The following is a 17269-nucleotide window of genomic DNA, read 5'->3' as shown; positions in this document are numbered from 1 at the left end:
GACTAAAAGTTTCACTTCTTTCTCCTGCCTTCCTTCCACACTGGCCTCAGACTCCTCTGCAGTGCATTCTAGGTTTCAAGGCAGATTCTCCGAGGCAGAATGAGTTTCTCAATTCATATTTCTACTCCTATCTTTAAGCCTTGCCTTGAGCCCTGCTGTTTGATATTTCTGCTGCACTTCTCTGCACGCAAGAAGGAGACAGTTTTATCTTCAAAAAACTCATTGCTCTGAACTGTTGGCAGCAATGTTTTTGCTGTCTATTAAAACAGGCATCTCTGTAAGCACACCCCATCTGATAAGCTGTGGTGTCTCCTGGTAGTGTTTGCCTAAAAGATCACTCTATGGAAGAAGTTGCCTTGAAGATCAATGACAGTAGGGGAGCAGAAATGCATCTGTGTTGGGCTGTTAATTTTGAATTATCTACTTGTCTGTCATGTGGCCCACCAGATTTTTTGCATGAGAAACTAATGAAGCCAGGCCAGTAAAATTCCCCAAATGAGGTGGTTCTCAGTCCAGCAACAGCCCAAGCAGTTGCTGAATTAGCTAGGGGGTCAGTTCCTCTCCTCTCTCCTCCACTTCTGCCATGATGCCAAACAGGCACAGCCAGCTTTGTCAGCCTTTGCCATCGGAAGTGTGCTTCATGAGCCCTTGAAGAAACTTCAGTTACTTGCTCTGCACTTGCTGTTGCTGTGGTTTCATATTGCAGACACTTGAGTTGGCATGAATATAAGGAGTTCAGGACCGTGCAGTCCTTTAGAAGGAGATCTTTAATGATAAGGGGAAGGCATGTGCTGTCTTGTTGGTGTGTAGTGGTGGTTGTCTTGGTTCTGGATGGAATAGAGTTAATTTTCTTTGTAGAAGCTGGTGTGATGCTGCATTTTGGATCGAGGATGAAAATAATGGTGATAACATGTCTGACACAGGGTGACCAAAGGGATATCTCATACTGCATGGCATCATGCTCAACAATAAAAGCTGGTGAAAACAGAGAGGAAGGGGGATATTCAGAGTGATAATGCTTGTCTTCATGAAAAACCACTATGAGTGATGAGCCCTGCTTTACTGGAAGTGGCTGAACACCCGCCTGCTGATGGGAAGTAGCTTTGCTTTGCTTGTGAAAGCAGCCTTTGCTTTGCCTAGTAAGCTGTCATTACCTCAACCCACAAGTTCTTGCACTTTTACCTTTCTTATTCTCTCCCCTATTACACCTGGGAAGAATAAGTGAGCGGCTGAGGGGAGCTGAACTGCAAAGCATAGCAGCAGTCCAGGTGCTACCTGTAGAAATCTTATATTAGACTGTAAAGGTTGGAGAAGAAAGGCATTCAAGTAATTATTTGAATAAAAGTCTGTTATAACCCAGGATTATCTGCCTTTCTCATGGAGGAAATGATGGACATGAATACATGTCCATCAGGAGTGTGTACAAAGGATCAGACTTGTTTGGAGAGCAAAAAGAATAGAGTTGTTTAAGTGAATGGGAACTAATAAATGCGGCCTATCTATCTGCACATACAATTTTATTTTCAATTTGTTTTGTTGTGGTCTTAAAACTCATACTGTAGGTTATTTAGTTGGACCAGGGAGGTTTAGATCAGACATCAGTATGAGTTTCTTCATGGTGAGGGTCGCCAAGCATTGGAATAGGCTGCACAGGGGAGTGGTGCAGTCCCCATCCCTGGGGATCTTTAAGAGACACATGGACATGGTACTGTGGAATGTGGGTTAGTGGTGGGACTCAGTAGGTTAGGCTGATGGTTGAACTCAGTGATTTTTTCCAACCTAGATGATTCTATGAATCTTTCTGCTACCCATTGGAGGAAGCATAAAAGGTACCAAAGAGAGGAGCTGGAAGAAAGGAGGAGAGTACATCCTTTCATAAAATAAAGGCATCAAGTGTCCACAGTCCTGCATATAGGAGCATGATCATGAAAGATGTCCTTAACACCTTTTCCAAATATTACTAGAAAAATGCATGTATAAGTGAAGACTGGGCTTTGTTGGTGGTGGTGGTGTTTTTTTTTTTTGGGGGGGGGGTGTTTTTTCAATTGTTCTTTTGTCTTAATTTCTGTTGCTTAATTTACAATAGTAAAGGTTTGAGAGACCACAGAGGAGGTGTAATTAGATATGAAATATAATACAGCTTTCTATTTGTTGACTCCTTTTACCTGACCAGCATCAGAAGTTGTAGAGATCCATGTGGTATAATTGACTGCAATCTGATGGTATCAGATGCAAGAGTCACACAAAGAAAACACTGATTGCTAACTAGGTTATGAGATTTAATTTTTGGGAATTACTGTCTCACAGGTATTACACTGCCAGTGAAAGCTCCATTTCAAAAACAACTTGTTTATTTGTGTAACCTAGCTATGACAATATCATAGAAAGTAAGAGGACTCCTCTACTGTGCAGCAAGACCAGACATTGAATTTCTCAATGCTAGTTTCTTCTGAATTTACTGGAAGACCTTTATTAGGAAATCAGTGGTAGTGGTTTTAACACATTTCAAATGTATCTTGCCTATGGCTTCTTTTCTGCATGTATTGGAAAGCATGAAGGACATTTCTCCATGGCTCATCTTCCCACTAGCAGTGAATGGGTACCTTCAGCTTCAGAACAACTTACTGATGTGTGGCCTATGTACTCAGTACAGGTAACAGTGCTGTGGTGAGGAGAATGGGGACGAGGATAGCCTTCGTCTGAAATCAACGGGACCTCCAGCCAGGGGAAGGTACAGAGTGTTCACAGAATTGGTTGAATATTTTTTTCTGTTTTTCTCATCCATTTCTCTGATTTTATTTTCTTGTTCTTCCTTCCAACTCTCTGTCTGCAGTAAGTTTTATCAAAAAAGGAAAAAAAAAAAAGCCATTTTCCACATTGCATTTTTAATAACATTACTCTAAGCAAGCCTTAGTTTTGGAGAATAATTTCTTGGTCTGACTTTATTGTCGTTTTGCATCCTGTTAGTACTAGCACACTTGTCAAGGTCAACAGACTGAGGGTTTGTTGCAATGAATTCTAAAGCTCCCTTCTCTTGTCCTTTGTTTTTGTTCTCATGGCAAAGAAATGAAAGGGAAGCTGCTCTGCTGCTAGTAAGGCTCTGCCGCTACTAAGGCTCTGCCACTTAACAGCAGTCATGAGTATTTATGTGAGCACTTCAGGAAAAATATGAGGACAGAAGAAATAAATGGTTGGTCTTTGGAGATGAACTTTCATTGGCTCCCCCAAAAGCACTGTGGATGTCCACTGCTCACGGTGCTCCTCAGCTTCCTGATGTCACCTGAGCCTTGGGTTTCTGAGCATGGCACAAACAGGACAACTCAGGGGCTCTGGCCCAAAGGTTGCCCTCCTTGCTGCTGAACCCAGGTGTACATCTGCGTAATGCACACGTGACTCAGCAAAATGCCTGGAAACAGGCAAAATCAGTTGGAGCTTCTGCAAGGACACCAAATGACAAAGGGAATGTTCATCAGTAACATTCCTGCCTCTGCTGTCCTGGGATCACAGCAGACCACCAGCTCCTAGAGCATGGTCTTCTGGCCAAGATGCCCACAGAAGTGTAGCTCCTTGCACATCCCTGTGTCATCATGTGCATGGGTCAAGAAGCTGCCCCTTTCATCTTCAGATAAAACGCAAACTAGAAATTACCCAAATCCACTCCTGGCAATTACTTTGCTCTTGTGCTTGCAGACAGAAGTTGTGTACAGCATGGCATGCCACAGCCATGTGCACAGCTGGATCCTCACCAGCACCAAGAGCTTCTCCAGGCTGGCCTGTTTTATGCTCAGGTTGCTTAATTAACTTGCTTGCTTTTAACAGCATAGGATAAACCTTAAATCAGGTAAAAATCCTCACTGATTGCTCTAATTTGGGGCACAGTCCATGATAGCAAGCACTTCATTATTGATCTTCCTAGCACTCTTCCGGCGTATTTCTAGGATGAGAGGCTTAAGTTGCTCCAGGGGAGGTTCAGGTTGGATATCAGTTCAGATATCAACTTAAAAAGAGTGCTGAGGTATTGGAACAGGCTGCAGAAGGAAATGGTGGAGTCACTGTCCCTTGAGGTGCTTCAGAAATATGTAGGTGTAGCGCTGAGGGGCATGGTGATGGGCACAGCAACGTTGGGAGGATGGTGGGACTAGATGGTCTTAGTGGTCATTTCCAACATTAAAAACTCTATGATATTGTGATTCCAAAGTGATGTTCCCGCACGTGCAAGTTTTGGCCAGCCCAAGTCTATTAAGCAGAGGACAGGTTAGCATTCCCCTCTTTGTTGAGGGGTTTTTGTTTGCTTTTTGTTTTCATAGCATGTGTTAGATTCTGCCAGCAGTCATGGAGCACTGCTCTCCAAAATGAAGTTATTTTTACTGATGTGTTTACACTCCCAGCACAGGGCTGGCTGTAGTTATGGCACAACACTGTCGCCAAATACAGACCCTGACATCCTCCAGGTTACCCAGACGTTCCTTTAATTTACTCTATGTTAGCTCCTATGGAATAAAACACTTGCTGCCATCCCTGTCAGTAATAACACATGAATAAAATTTCACTTATAGAAGACGTAGCTACTAATTTTATACAGTAAACAGTTTGTAGATGGCATCCAAATTCAAACTCTCAGCTGTGAAAAGCTGTAAGAAGCCACGGGCTGCAGCACAATGGCATGTGCTTGTAGTCTTCACTCAGTGGATGCCCACTGTAGGCAACAATCATTTAAACTTTCACGTTTGTATATTTTTAAATTGGATATTTTATGCATGCCGTAAGTGAGGTTGGCTCTGTTTTTAACATATTGTTTTCAGCAATGGGAAAGATAGAAAGGAAAAAATCCGGTGATGTAACATGATGATATTTGGGAATAGGCTGGCTGAGTGTGTTGGCCCTGTTTTTCTCATTATGCTCATTAAGGCACTTTTTTCTTTTTTCATTTTTTTCTTTTTTCATTTTTTTTCTTTTTTTTTTTTTAAGTTAATGACTATGATGGTGTCATACATTTTTTTGTAGGTAGTTGAATTCTCCTTCCTGGTATGGATTGAGTGGAGATCAACCTGCATGTAAGTGATACACTCTGGAAAGGTGTGTCACCACCAGTTTTCATTTGAGAAGCACAGAAGAACTAGGTTTCATATAATATAGGTATGTCTGTATCATTGTAGGTGTGTTTTTAAAGATATAGTTTATTATATATGTATGTATAAGGGTACATATATTATATTATGGACACAGATGCACACATTATATGTTCATATATTATATGGGTATATAAGTGTACATATACTATATCCACATTATAAATATTTCAAATGTATACTTATAATGCATGTGCATACATATACTAACATATGCATATTTTTAATGTGTGTGCATATAAATAAAACCATGACACTACCTTTACTAGATGTTATTAAGCTCATTTTTCATACTCACAATCATGAGTTCTGCTTTTGCCCCAGCCATTTTTTGCCTTATTTTTGGAGCAGCTTCCTTCAACCTTGCTTAGCACCAATGTCAGCTGCACAGAACAGCTTTCCATGGCAACGACCTGATGATTTTATTACTGTTACTTGAGATGGGGAACTTCACCTATAAACTCACCTATCTGAATAGATTTGGGAAGAATTTATAAACAGGGAAATCCCTGTTGCAGTACCTCAGCAGCTCTGCAGTTGGCACAAACTTCTGTACTCGCCCTGTGCAACTCCCCACCAGATGTCCATGGAGGGATAGGGACACAGGGACATTTCCATGCCCAGTGCATATGCAGGACAGTGCCTTCCTCTCACCATACGCTGCTGTGAATGTGTAGGTACCCCATGGAGGATCAGCTGCTCCAGCAGGGTTACCAGCATTGCACACTTCTTCTGCAGTAAATAGTAATCAGAACCTGAAAGTGCAAACCAGGGGGGGTACCTTTGTTGCGAGTGCCACAGGCACATCCAGTAAGGCCTGAGCTTGCTGCAGCTGCACAGCACTGGTCGTGGCAGCAGAGCCTCACGAGCAGCACGGGCAATGTTAAGGACAGCAGTGCTGGGTAGCGTCTGCTCTGTGAGATCGGTATGCAGATAGCTGTGGTGCTCTCCGGGTGACTCCCGGTCTGCTTACAGCATGCAACCTCAGCATGTTCTCAACACTGAGGGTGCCCTGGGGAGCAGCTCCTGCCTGCATCCTGCTGCTGCCTCCTTGCTCAGTATAGTCCTAGATAATGTCCACCTCTGAAGGCTTTGGAAGCGTGGCCTCATCCAGGGCAGAACAGTGCCCAAGACCTTTTGGTGGGCCAGCTGTATGGTGGCAAACATGGTTTGCCACATGGTGCAGAGCAGAGGGCACCCGGTGACACGCTATGCTGCTCCAGTGCCATCCACATCTCCTCACTCCTGAGTGGTGAGTGCAGGGGGGGCTCAAAGGGCTGCTTAACCTGGCCGCTGAGAAAGCTGAGCTGCTGCAAGCTGCCTCTCCTACAGTTTCAGTGCGCCCGACCTGCCGCATGCCTGGGCTTCCTCCTGTGCAGGGCACAGCTGCCTCCTCCTGCTGTCTGCCCCCACTACATACAGCTGGGTGTTAATGATTTACCTGCTGCCTGCATGCCGGCCATTACTGCTGTCCCATCTGCCCAACGCTTGGCACTACCTTTGCTCCTCAAGCACACCAAAGGCTAGGCTGTGCTCTCCCTTGGTGGGGCTCCAAAGGGAGAAGCAGTGGCACCTGTTGCTGACACTGTTGTCATCAGATGTGCTGGAGCTGCCAGCTTGCATCTGGCAATTGTCACCAATACTTTTTTCCCACTAATGACTTGAAATGCCTTGCGCTTGGAAGTCTCCAGGTGACCTACTTACTTTTATTGTTATGTTCCACAGTGCCCCATTTTGTCCTAGCCAGAGCAGCCCTATCAGGCATGGGAAAACACAACACATGGATGTTACAACACACGCACGATATTAGTGGCTTGCTGAGCTGTATGGCTGCATCCCTTGGACAAGTCAGGACTTAGGAGGTGTGAGGCTCCCCAGGCTCAGCCTGAGCAGGGACACGCTGATTCCTACCGTCTGCTTGTCGTTCTTCTTGGCTGATATCATACAAAAAAAAGTTTTGAACAAAGAAATCAAATAAAGTTTCCAGCTTCTGAACATTAAAAGGTGGAGGGGGGAATGGGATTGTTTAATTCTGTTTTGTGATTTTCCCGTCCTAAGTGAGACAAGTGGTATTGCTCAATGGACTGTCAGATTTCTACATAACCCTTTTGGCCAAACCCAATAATCTCATTATGGTGCCTTCCCAAAAGTGCCAAGATTTCCTCACTCAGCATAATCGCAAAGGCAGCATGAAGCAAACCTCAATCTCATGGCCTCCTCCCTGCTGATCTCCATCCTAATCAGCTCCTCAGCGATCTGAGTTTCTATAGGATCTTTTATGAGCTGTGTTTCTCCATCCCCATCTGCCCACCTGCCTTCCAGCTCCTCCGACATCTCCACACTCACAACGCGCAGCTTTCTGTGCTGCCTTCTGCCACCCCTGCCTCTGCATTTGAGCTCCCTGGTGATGGCAGGACAGAGGCCCCTCTGCACGTACACACCGCTTAGTTCACACCATCAGCCCACTCACCCTTTTCTGCATATTGTAAAACGCGTTTGGACATTTTCTTCCATTTTGCCCTCATACCCTCTCCCTGCTCCTTGGTTCCAGACTCCAGCTATCACTTCCTTGCTACTAATCTCAGAAGCATCGTTTGTGCCTTTCCATGGGCAGAAGAGATAGAAAGACTAAAGGAGCACCCGCTTACACCCCATTGCCCCCATTTTGCCCTTTACATCTGTAGATGGGGTCACTGGGAGCTTCATCTTCATTCAAAACGACTTCTGCGAGAGATCTGTGGTACCCACAATCCTAAGGGAAGGATGGAAGCGTGACCAGAAGTACTGGGCAAAAGCCGAGCAGTTTAGCTTCGTTTTGTTTTACTCTCTTTTTTGTTACGCGAGGAACGACTCCGTCTACCAGGTTTTGCCTTCCGCGACCCCCGTCTCGCCGCTCCCTGAGCACAAAGAACTCGCGCAGCCACTCTGACTCGCAAAGAGCAGCTCTCCGAGGACGGCTCGCACACCGCGGCGGCGCTCCGACAGAACACCGCCGTTTATCTCGCCCGGCCCGCACCACCCGCCCTCCCCGGCCCGTGGGCGGCGGGCGCTGACTCAGTGCCGCGCCACGGGAGGGAGCGCGGGGCGTGCCCTGTGGGCGTGCCCGGCTGGGGGCGTGGCCATCCGCGCGCCCTGTCGGGGGCGGCCGCGCGCGCCCCGCAGTTATTGCCCGGCGCAGTGGGGGCAGGTGTGGATGCGCCGCTGCCGCGTGAGTGCCGCCGGGGCGCGGAGAGGGCGGGAGGTGCGTGCGCGACCCCTGGGCTCCGCGCTGGGGATGGGGCGGGACGGGTCGGGTCGGGTCGGGTCGGGACGGGTCCCGTCCGGTCCCAGGGTGGCTCTCGCGACCTCTGCCCCGAGCTCGCGGCTGTGCGGTTCCCCCGCCTCTCCAGTGTCCCCGTCCTTGCTCCCCGGCCGCTCCCGAGCTCCGCTTCCTCTCAACGCGCGGCTGCCCCCGCGGTGCCCACCGTCGCCGCCACGCCGCCCCCCGCAGTGTCCATCCCCTGGCCGCTCTCTGCTCCGATCGGTTCACCTACGAGCCCCGCGCGGAGGAGCCGTCCCTCCGGCGAGGAGGCGCGGGATGCCGGGGCGCTGCGGGCATTCTTAACAGAAGTGCCTTTTCCCAGTCCCCGGAACGAGGAGTGGTCGCGGACACCGAGAGCTGCAGGGCTGCAGGTGCTGGCGGCGGCGGGCAGAGGCGTGGCACACGTGGTGGAGACCTTCGAAGGCAGCGCTGCAGGCTGCTGTCTCGCCAGGGGCCGTCGGGCGGGTTGAGCGCTCTCTGGGCGCCGCCGCCTCTCTTCCCTCCTGCCCGCCGGCCCGGCCCGAGCTGTGTGCGGGACGGTGCTGGGCGAGCGGCGGGGCGCGACCCCTTTAGGGGTCGGAGGATGCTCTGCCAGCAGGGAGCTGCAGGTCGGCTCCGACCGATCGCTTTGTGTGGTAGATGGAGAGAAATTGTCTCACACTGTCGGAACAGATCGGAAACTTTTTCCCTTGCCCGCTGCTTTCCCAGACGTAGCGCGGCTCTGCCTGCGGGCTGCCCCGCGCGGAGGTTTGGGCGGTTTCTGCGCCGCGGGCAGCGCGGGGCTGCGGGCACAGCCCGGCCGTGGGGGGCCGCGTGGGAGCGGAGCGTTCGTGGCTGCGCGTCTCTCGGAGGTAGCGCAGGGCTGGGGAGACCTGGCCGGGCTCGGGCCGAGAGTCTTCCTTGTCGGCAGCTCCGTCGCCGGTGCGGGAAGTAGCGCGGCTTTCCTCGCAGCGCGTCGGTCAACTTTCTGCTAAGTGGTGTGTGGGAGCGGCGGGAGGCAGGTTGTGCTGCAGGAAGCGATATTCATGGAATGTGCTGGGAGAGACGCCGCGGCGTTAGTCAAGGAAAATGCACGCCGCGAAGGATTTGACTTAGTTACAGAGCTCTCTGAATATCATGAAATATCTCAGCTAATTGCACGCTGCCGAGAGAACTAATCAGGTACGTTTCTGTATCCTGACGTGACTCGGCTGCCTTTGCTGACTGCGCCGTGCCCTTCCTGCCATTGTTTCTCCTTGCCGCAATAAACCGGAAAACTGGAACTTTTTTTTTTCTCGCTACCTTGCACTTTTGCTCTTACTCCTGATTTAAAGCTTCTCTTATCTCTGCTGCCTGCCTGGCTGCTGAGCCTGAGCAGCGGCACAGCGGTGCCTGCGCCGGTCTCCCACGCCTGCTGCAGGGTGGGAGGGATGTCGGAAGCATTAAGCTGCTTCCTAGACCGTGTGCGACCAGAAAGAGCTCCGTTTCTCTCAGCTGCTTTTGTCCTGGTTTTCTTTCCTGTAGTCACAGTGGGTGACGCACGCAGGTGCGCTTCAGTCTCTGTTCTCCCTGCCCAACTTCATGCAAAGTTTGAGAACTGGCAGATCCGCTTGCCTTTTCCTCCACTGCCATTTGTTGATGCTTCTGAAGGCAGCTCTGAGTGTTAAGGATGGAGCTGACCTGTGCTTGGGAGCCCAGCTCTGGGAGACTCAAACAGAAGCTATGCCAATTTAATTAAAAAAATAAAAATAAAAATAAAGCATATCGGAAAGAAGAGCATTGTAGTTTGTTCTCAGATTTAATTTTAGGGGTTTTCTGCTCAGTAAAAATTACCTTAAATACAATTTAAAAGTTGCTTGGTAGCTCCACATGGTTATGCTGGACTGGTTGCTTCCCTCGGTGCATGGGCCATGTGCTGCAGCTGCAGGAAGCAAATGCAGCCTGAAGGGTGAAAAGTAAACCTTTTCCTATTTGAAAATATTGAAATATTTGAACAAAAACACTGACGGCACATTTTGTATACCTGGTTTTATTTTTCTTTCAATGTAGCTCCTTTTAAAGGGAAGAAAATGAAAGCTGAAGGGACACGCAGTGCAGTCGGATTTTCTAGAGCCTGTTTCCACGTGTTTGATTTGCCAGAAGTTTGTGCAGTTGCAGGTGATGTGGCAGATGAGGATTTTTCTGTCCTTCTGGTCCTCCTGAAGTGAAATCCCAGAAGTAACAGTAATTGTTTCAGCTGATACTGTATGTGAGTTAAGCCTGATGATAGAAGCCAGAGCGGCTCGGGTATTTTTTTAATGTCCTTGTTTTCTGCGTCTAATGCTGAATACTGAACAGGAAATGTTGAGCAGTGTTGTTCTTTCCTCCCATAACGTGGTGAAATGCTCTCTGTGTGCTTGTTATGTTTTCATTTTTTTTTTCCCTTGGTGTATCTCTCCCTACTTACACTCTGCTTACGATGGTTACACAAAATATTTCTTAAGATGCCGAGTGAAGAAGACCTGCGCGCAGGTAATGAATGGAACAGTGGGAGAAGAGCGCTAAATTCAGAGCAGCGCAGGTGTGCACAGAGGCTGTGTTGTTACCTTGGTGCTGTATGAGGATGGCGGGATCTGAGTCCTCACTCTGACATCAGCTGGCACGCAGCTGACCTCTGGGACTGCCCCTTGTGCAGCCTGCCAGCCCTGAGCGCGCTGGGTGCCGTCGCAGAGTAGCACGGATGTCGCAAGGAGGCTGAGTTCAGGTGGCAGCAAATAAGCGCAGCGAGTCACCGTGTTTGCCAGGAGCGATGGTATTTGGATTGCCCCCTCCCCTGTGCCAGGGCCGCGTCACCGCTGTCAGAGCAACGGCTGCTGACTCCCCTCACCTGATCCCACCTCCGCCTGCTGTTGCAGCTCCACAGCATTTCTCCTATCCTTTGTCAGTGCTGCTCCTCTTGCTGTGGTTGGGTGCTGGGTGTGCGCCAGTGCCCTCCTGGATGAAGATGCTCTTTCTTACCTTTTCCTGTGGGTTGTTTCCCCCCGGCCCTTGTGTTTCACAGTCTGTTTCCATGAGGCCAGAAAAGGTTGCACGAGTAAGAGGCCGTGTTGGGGTAGGAATGAGTAATGGGGGTGATTAAAAAGATGTTAGTCCCATTAAAGGGGCTCTTCCAATTGCAAACTTACTTTTTGAACAACTTGCTGGTCACCTTGTCTTGTCTTTGTGAGTTGCTGTGTGTTCCCTGTGTGCATTTAGTTGTATCGTGAAGTCTTTGCAATTTGCATTATGTTTGTATCGATGCTGTGCCTTGCCCATTGGGACCCGTGTCTGGAGCCTCTATTCAAATCACTTTTTTTTCTTCTCTTTTTAAAGAATTACGTCACCAAATGTGTATGAATATGAATATAAGTTTGTATTGTGCACTTCAAAAATGCATGCAAACAAACAGTTGTTGATAAGTGCAAAATGCTAGTAACTTCTTACAGGTATCTCCTGAATGGGACTTCAGGAGAGCCCTGCTATTCCAGAGACTGCATCTTGGATTTATAAATATGTCTGAGTTAAAAACAGAGCTTGCTAAGAATAACTCTGTTCCTTCTATTATTTGTCTCCTAACAAAAGACTCCTGCTGGAGTCTGAAACACAAAGATTGGTTTGTTGATGTGGAGATGATTTGCATTCTATCATCAATCCTGAAAAGATTTAAAACAAAGTCAGAGTGACCTGACTCAGTGCATCTCTGTATGCTTGTGCAACACAGGAACATTTCACATTACTCTTTTAATTTTTTTTTTATTTTTTTGTTTGCATTTTGTCTGAGCAGTTTTAAAGTGAAGTGAGAAGCGTTGGTAGCGGTTGAAGCTGCTGTTTTGTGATACATGCTGAGCAGAGTGCAAGGTGAATGGAAAGGAGGAACTTCTTGGTCTAGAGCTGTTGTTGCTGATGGAGAAAATATCTTTTATAGGGGAAAAATTACTTCTTTTCAATGAAATACAGTATGTTTTTATGTATCAGGCTTCTTTTTTTTTCTGGTCAGGATTTAATACAGTATTTTCATTTTCTTTTCTTTTGATTAAGCCGTTTTTGGTTTTCTCCTTGATTAAAGGTATTGGCTGATGCTTTGGGAGTATCAGGGTTTATAGGTCAGGTGTGCCTGTTCCTTCTGTTAAACAAATACTGTGGTATTTGCCATATGGTGTTACGAACAGATAGGGATGGACTGTACAAAAAAGTTTATACTCTGTTCAGGGCAGTAGCTTCTAACGCTGCCTCTTCCTGTACAGGTGAAAATCACTTAATTTCAGATATATATATATTTCAGTTGAATAGTGTGTTTTACAGTGTTTACATTTATATCATTGCCCAACAATCCCTGCTCTGTTTGCTTAGATGTACAGTTGGAAATATCTGAATTGAATTATATTCTTTAATCGCTTCTGTAGTCAGAGTTTTGTGGCTTGTCTTCTCTGTGCTGAAATAAAAGGCTCATTTTTGAGACTTTTAGTTGTATGGAATGGGTCTGACAAGCTTAATTAAATTACTGTAATGCACTTAGGAAGTGCCCTGTCCACCTTCATCTGTTGTGACCAAGATGTATGGAAGAAACTGTGTACAAAAGCCGGAAGGCTAATGCAGCGAGGGGGGTGTTCAATATCAGCTTTGAAATTAAAGCTTTTGAAAGACTATTTTTGAGCCATGTTCCATGGGACGTTATTGCAGTTTCTCATTCCTTCCATTTGTATTACTACCGTGACACCAGCAGCATTGTTTCTTTAGGACTTCTGTACTTAGATTACAGGAACCTACTCAAGGTTTTTTTTTTTTTTTCTTTTTCTCTCCATGAAAAAGTAATAAAACTATGAAGGAAGGCTGTAAGTCACTTTCTGGATAGATCTGGTGTTCAAGAAGTCTCGTTTCAGTTCTAACCATGACCGTTGGTATTCTGGAGAGGGAGAAAAGTTGGGGAGTGCAGAAGTTACAAGCTGTTGGAGCTCTCATTGCCTCCCTTCAGCAAGTCCTTTGAATGTATGAAACGTTACGGAATAGGAAATCCGCCAGCTGAGTTTCACATTATCATGAAACAGCTTCCCAAAAAACGACATAGTTGGCTGCTCTGAGAGGGGCTTATCTGAAGAAAGGTAGCAGAGGAAAGCTTTCTGAACACTGATTGGAAAATGCTCAGTTCTGATTTGATCTGGACAGGTCTATTGAAATGAGGCTGCTACTGTATTTTAGAACTGAACGGCTCATAGGCCCCATTTGACCTGCATTTTTAGTTATTGAATAGAAGACTAACTCGGGATCTGTGGAAATTGTGCTGCTTGGTGTGCTTGCTTGGATCCTTGTAGAGTGTACTTGCACGTCATCACTTGCCTTCATCTAAGTGCCAGAGCATTGGACAAAACATAATTGAATCTAGACAGGCTTCTGTGATAGCAAAGGAAGCTGCTCTTACAGATGGTGGAATTATGTGACCTTGGCGTATCTGCTGAGACAAGGGCAGAGAGAAGAGGTCCAGTCAGTGGGCCAGCATCTCACTGTGTGGATGTTGTCATCTGGGTGAACCTGCAGCTGGATCACGTGTATCGAAGATGGTGAGTGTGGGTGAAAGCTGATTCCTTGGCTTGATTGTGAGCGGTGAAATCCTCTGGAGGGGAGATAGAAGAGTGGAAGAAAAATGGCTGCCTGCTGCGGGAGGATGAGGGTTGTGGTGTTGCTGTAGGTTCAGATAGTGGTATGTGGCCTGGTAGTTTTGGATAGTAACTGGAATACAGAGCTCGCACCAACGTTATAGTTTTGTTCATTGCTTTGCTGTGCTGGCAAGTGGGAAAAGAAACACTTTTTTTCTCTAGTGACTGAGCTCTCCATGCAGAGGACAAACCAAACATTCTGACCTGTTCTGCAGAGCACTGAAATCTTCATGCAAAGCAGGCCATCTCAGACTTCTCTTGGTAACTGAAATGCACAGTTAGATATAAGTTGAATCTTTCTTTGATTTGGAGGCGTTCCAGTTTCCTTCTCCTTTCCTGATGTTGCGTGATGAGTGCTTCTTGTGTACTGTTATATGGGAACATCAGCATTAGGCTGAGTTCTCTGAGTGCTCTGCTTCTTGCCAACCTTCTGCACTGAAAGTATTATCATCTCCTGCGTTATTCTAATGTGGCACACTCGCTGCCTAATGTACTTTGTTGATGGGATTATTTATTTATTTATTTGGCTATTTGTATTTGGCAATCTTTCAGGAACAGAAATGGGAAAAATAAGTGCAGTTGATGTGGAGGGATCAACCAGTTCATACTGTCTAGCTCAGCTTATCTATTTTAAACTGCAGCCATGTCTTGTGGTCCTGGGTGGTCTCCTGGTGCCTGGGAACTGCTGTGGTTGTGGAAAATTCTGATAGAAGATGAAAAATATTCAGTCGTTCTCCCAGATGGAATTGTACTTGATGACATACCTGTGAATAAGCCTGTGTGCTAATGTGGTGCGTTTCATCCTTTTCTTCTGTGAAGGCATTATTCAGTGTTAAGCTAATTTAAAGAAGCTCTAACCTGCACAGTATGGCTTTATATACTCTTACTGTGCTTCCCGAAAGTGCAAAATACTGACAATGTCCTAATGTTCTGGTTATCGCGGGAATTGAGATCTAAGTAACAAGACCTGGGGCAGACGTCAACCGTAACAACTGTGTCATGTCATTAATATATTTTGCCCATAACACTGGCCTCCACTTGGCATTGGGTGTTATGCAAACTGCTGCATGTTTTTTGCTTGGAAGTAGAACAAAGTGCTGATAGCCTTTTAAACATTAATTTTTATTAAAAAAAAAAAAAGCTGATTTAGAAATGGTTTAACGCTTCTTTGCTAATCAAACCAGGTAATATTTTATCTGGTAGGGAATTGTACTTCCATTGAAGTTTTTGAGGGTAGGTTGTCATCTGGCTGCTGACCCGCACAATGTTGCTTTGCCCTTGGAGCAGCCTTTTTCTTTTGTTTCCATAGGCCTTTCACTGCTGTGAGTCACCTGGATCAGATGTTTCCTCTGTAATGCTTGTAGGCAGCTGTGAGTGTCCCTGTTCCATCTGTTTATTGAGTCCTGACCAACCAGGCTTTTGTGGGCATCCAAAGAGTTCCTGATACCTTTATAGTCCTCTGGAGGGTATCCACAGAGCAAGTGGAAAAGAGTGTTTCTGGTATTCCTGTTAATGCCAAATTAAAGCAGAGGTGCCTCCTTCCTTGTGTTCATGATGTCTCCAACCTCTGGAAAACTGGATCATCCTGCAAGGGGTGCAGTCACCTCAGAAGGGGAGGGCACCATGGAAAGCTACTCACCAAGTTGTACTGTAAGCAGCACCCAAAGCTTCTTGGGTGGAACACGAAGACTTAACCAAATTTCAAACCTTATCAAGTAGGGGTTTGTAATATACCAGCTTTCATCTTTTCATGCCCAGACTTGAAGTATAAGCATGCTGCAGTCTTGGCAGTGTCTTTCTTGACTGTGGATGAGTCTGCAGGGTCACCTTCTCCATCTGTCCTTGATGTTTGGGCATCTTTTTGCCTTCTCCATTCTTCTGTGGTTCCTCCCTTGAGGATAGAATTCCACTGGTACTGGCTGGGAAACATCTGCTTTTTCTTAAGGCATTTCAATCTCATGTCAATTTCTGAAACTGTTTCACTTCTGCAGTAATTCTGGTCAAGTGCAAAACAATTTTTTCCTCTTTCCAGGTGGGGATGTTGTTTGGGATGCTGGGCTGTTAGGAGAAATTAGAACCCTACTCTTGTTTTCATGGCTCTTATTTAGCTGTTCTGGCCAAGAGGCCTGAATCTTAAAGCATATCTCAATGGTGTAGAATACGTTCATGGGATGGCTGATATTCCCAAGTGCATTTTTACAGATTAACGTGACCTTTTGCCATGCTGAAGAATGTTGTTTTTAAAATACAAAGCAGAGCACCATTAATTGCATGTTCTTCAATGATTTGGGACCTCCAACTGCATCTCTATAAATTTTTACCTCTGGACTGGAAAGGTTTAGGATGTGGCTATGTAGTTGCTTCCTGGAGCACTTCAGGGAGCACATCACATTGCCTGATGTTCCAAGATTGAATTTGTGAGCAGCAGCTTTTTTTTTAATGACACTGGACTTCCTCATTCTGATGGTTTAGTTTCAAAATGAGCATGGGCTTCCTTTAAAATGGCTCATCTCACTGCTGCCCTTGCCATCTCTCTTCGAAGTTCAGCAACCTGTGTTGCTCTCCCCAGAGCAGACCACTGCACAGCATGTGTCACAGCAGAAGGTTGTGGACACAGCTGGTCCCAGTTTTCCTTTGGAAGGGCCTCCTAGGGAGGATGTAGTTGCCAATGTTTACAGTGTGCAACAGCATGTCCGCTATGCTGGATGGTGGGTGGATGGGGAGGGTGTCAGTTGTGGGTCAGCTGCCTTTAAAATTTATGGCCGCTTAATACAATGCAAGCAATGTTGGAGTAGAAGGAATGCGTTATTTTGCTGCTGAGGATATCAGCTCAGGACCCGAGGCTGGGGAGGCTGAGCACGTGCAAGGCAGTGGGAAACAATGGTGAAGGAAATTAGCCTATGTCAGCATGAGCAAATGGTGTGGGAGCAGCTCAGCTCTTGTAATTTGCTGCATTAAACAGTGAACAAAATATGTCACAACTCCACACCGGTGTTATCAGTGTTCCTGCTTACTCACATTCTGAACACAGCAACATTGCAGCTGTTGTAATAAAAGTTCTGTAAAGTGACAATGACCTTGCATCATGGTTTCTGGGATGACAGTACCTGAGTTGTCAGTTGCTGTAATCTTGCTGTAAGCAAGAAATGACAGTAGGAAAATACTTCCTTCAGTACTGATGAATATTCCAC

The 17269-nt window shown here is 46.5% G+C and overlaps 1 protein-coding gene across 4 annotated transcripts in view; it reads left to right on the top strand.

The window, feature by feature from the left end:
- Positions 1–8224: 8224 nt before the first annotated feature.
- Positions 8225–17269, top strand: part of ELOVL7 (ELOVL fatty acid elongase 7) — a 32279-nt gene continuing 23234 nt past the window's right edge. Inside the window, exon 1 of one of the 4 annotated variants that reach the window (XM_015277347.4) lies at positions 8225–8337. The gene's annotated coding sequence lies outside the window, so the exon portion shown is untranslated. Of the gene's footprint in view, positions 8802–9194; positions 9592–17269 lie in introns of those variants that run through there. The other 3 variants (XM_015277348.4, XM_046905471.1, XM_025144756.3) reach the window with 3 other exon arrangements.

This window comes from Gallus gallus, chromosome Z, assembly GCF_016699485.2.
Source record: "Gallus gallus isolate bGalGal1 chromosome Z, bGalGal1.mat.broiler.GRCg7b, whole genome shotgun sequence".
NCBI lineage: Eukaryota > Metazoa > Chordata > Aves > Galliformes > Phasianidae > Gallus > Gallus gallus.
The sequence above is the reverse complement of the archived record's forward strand: the minus strand, read 5'-3'. Positions and strand labels throughout refer to the sequence as shown.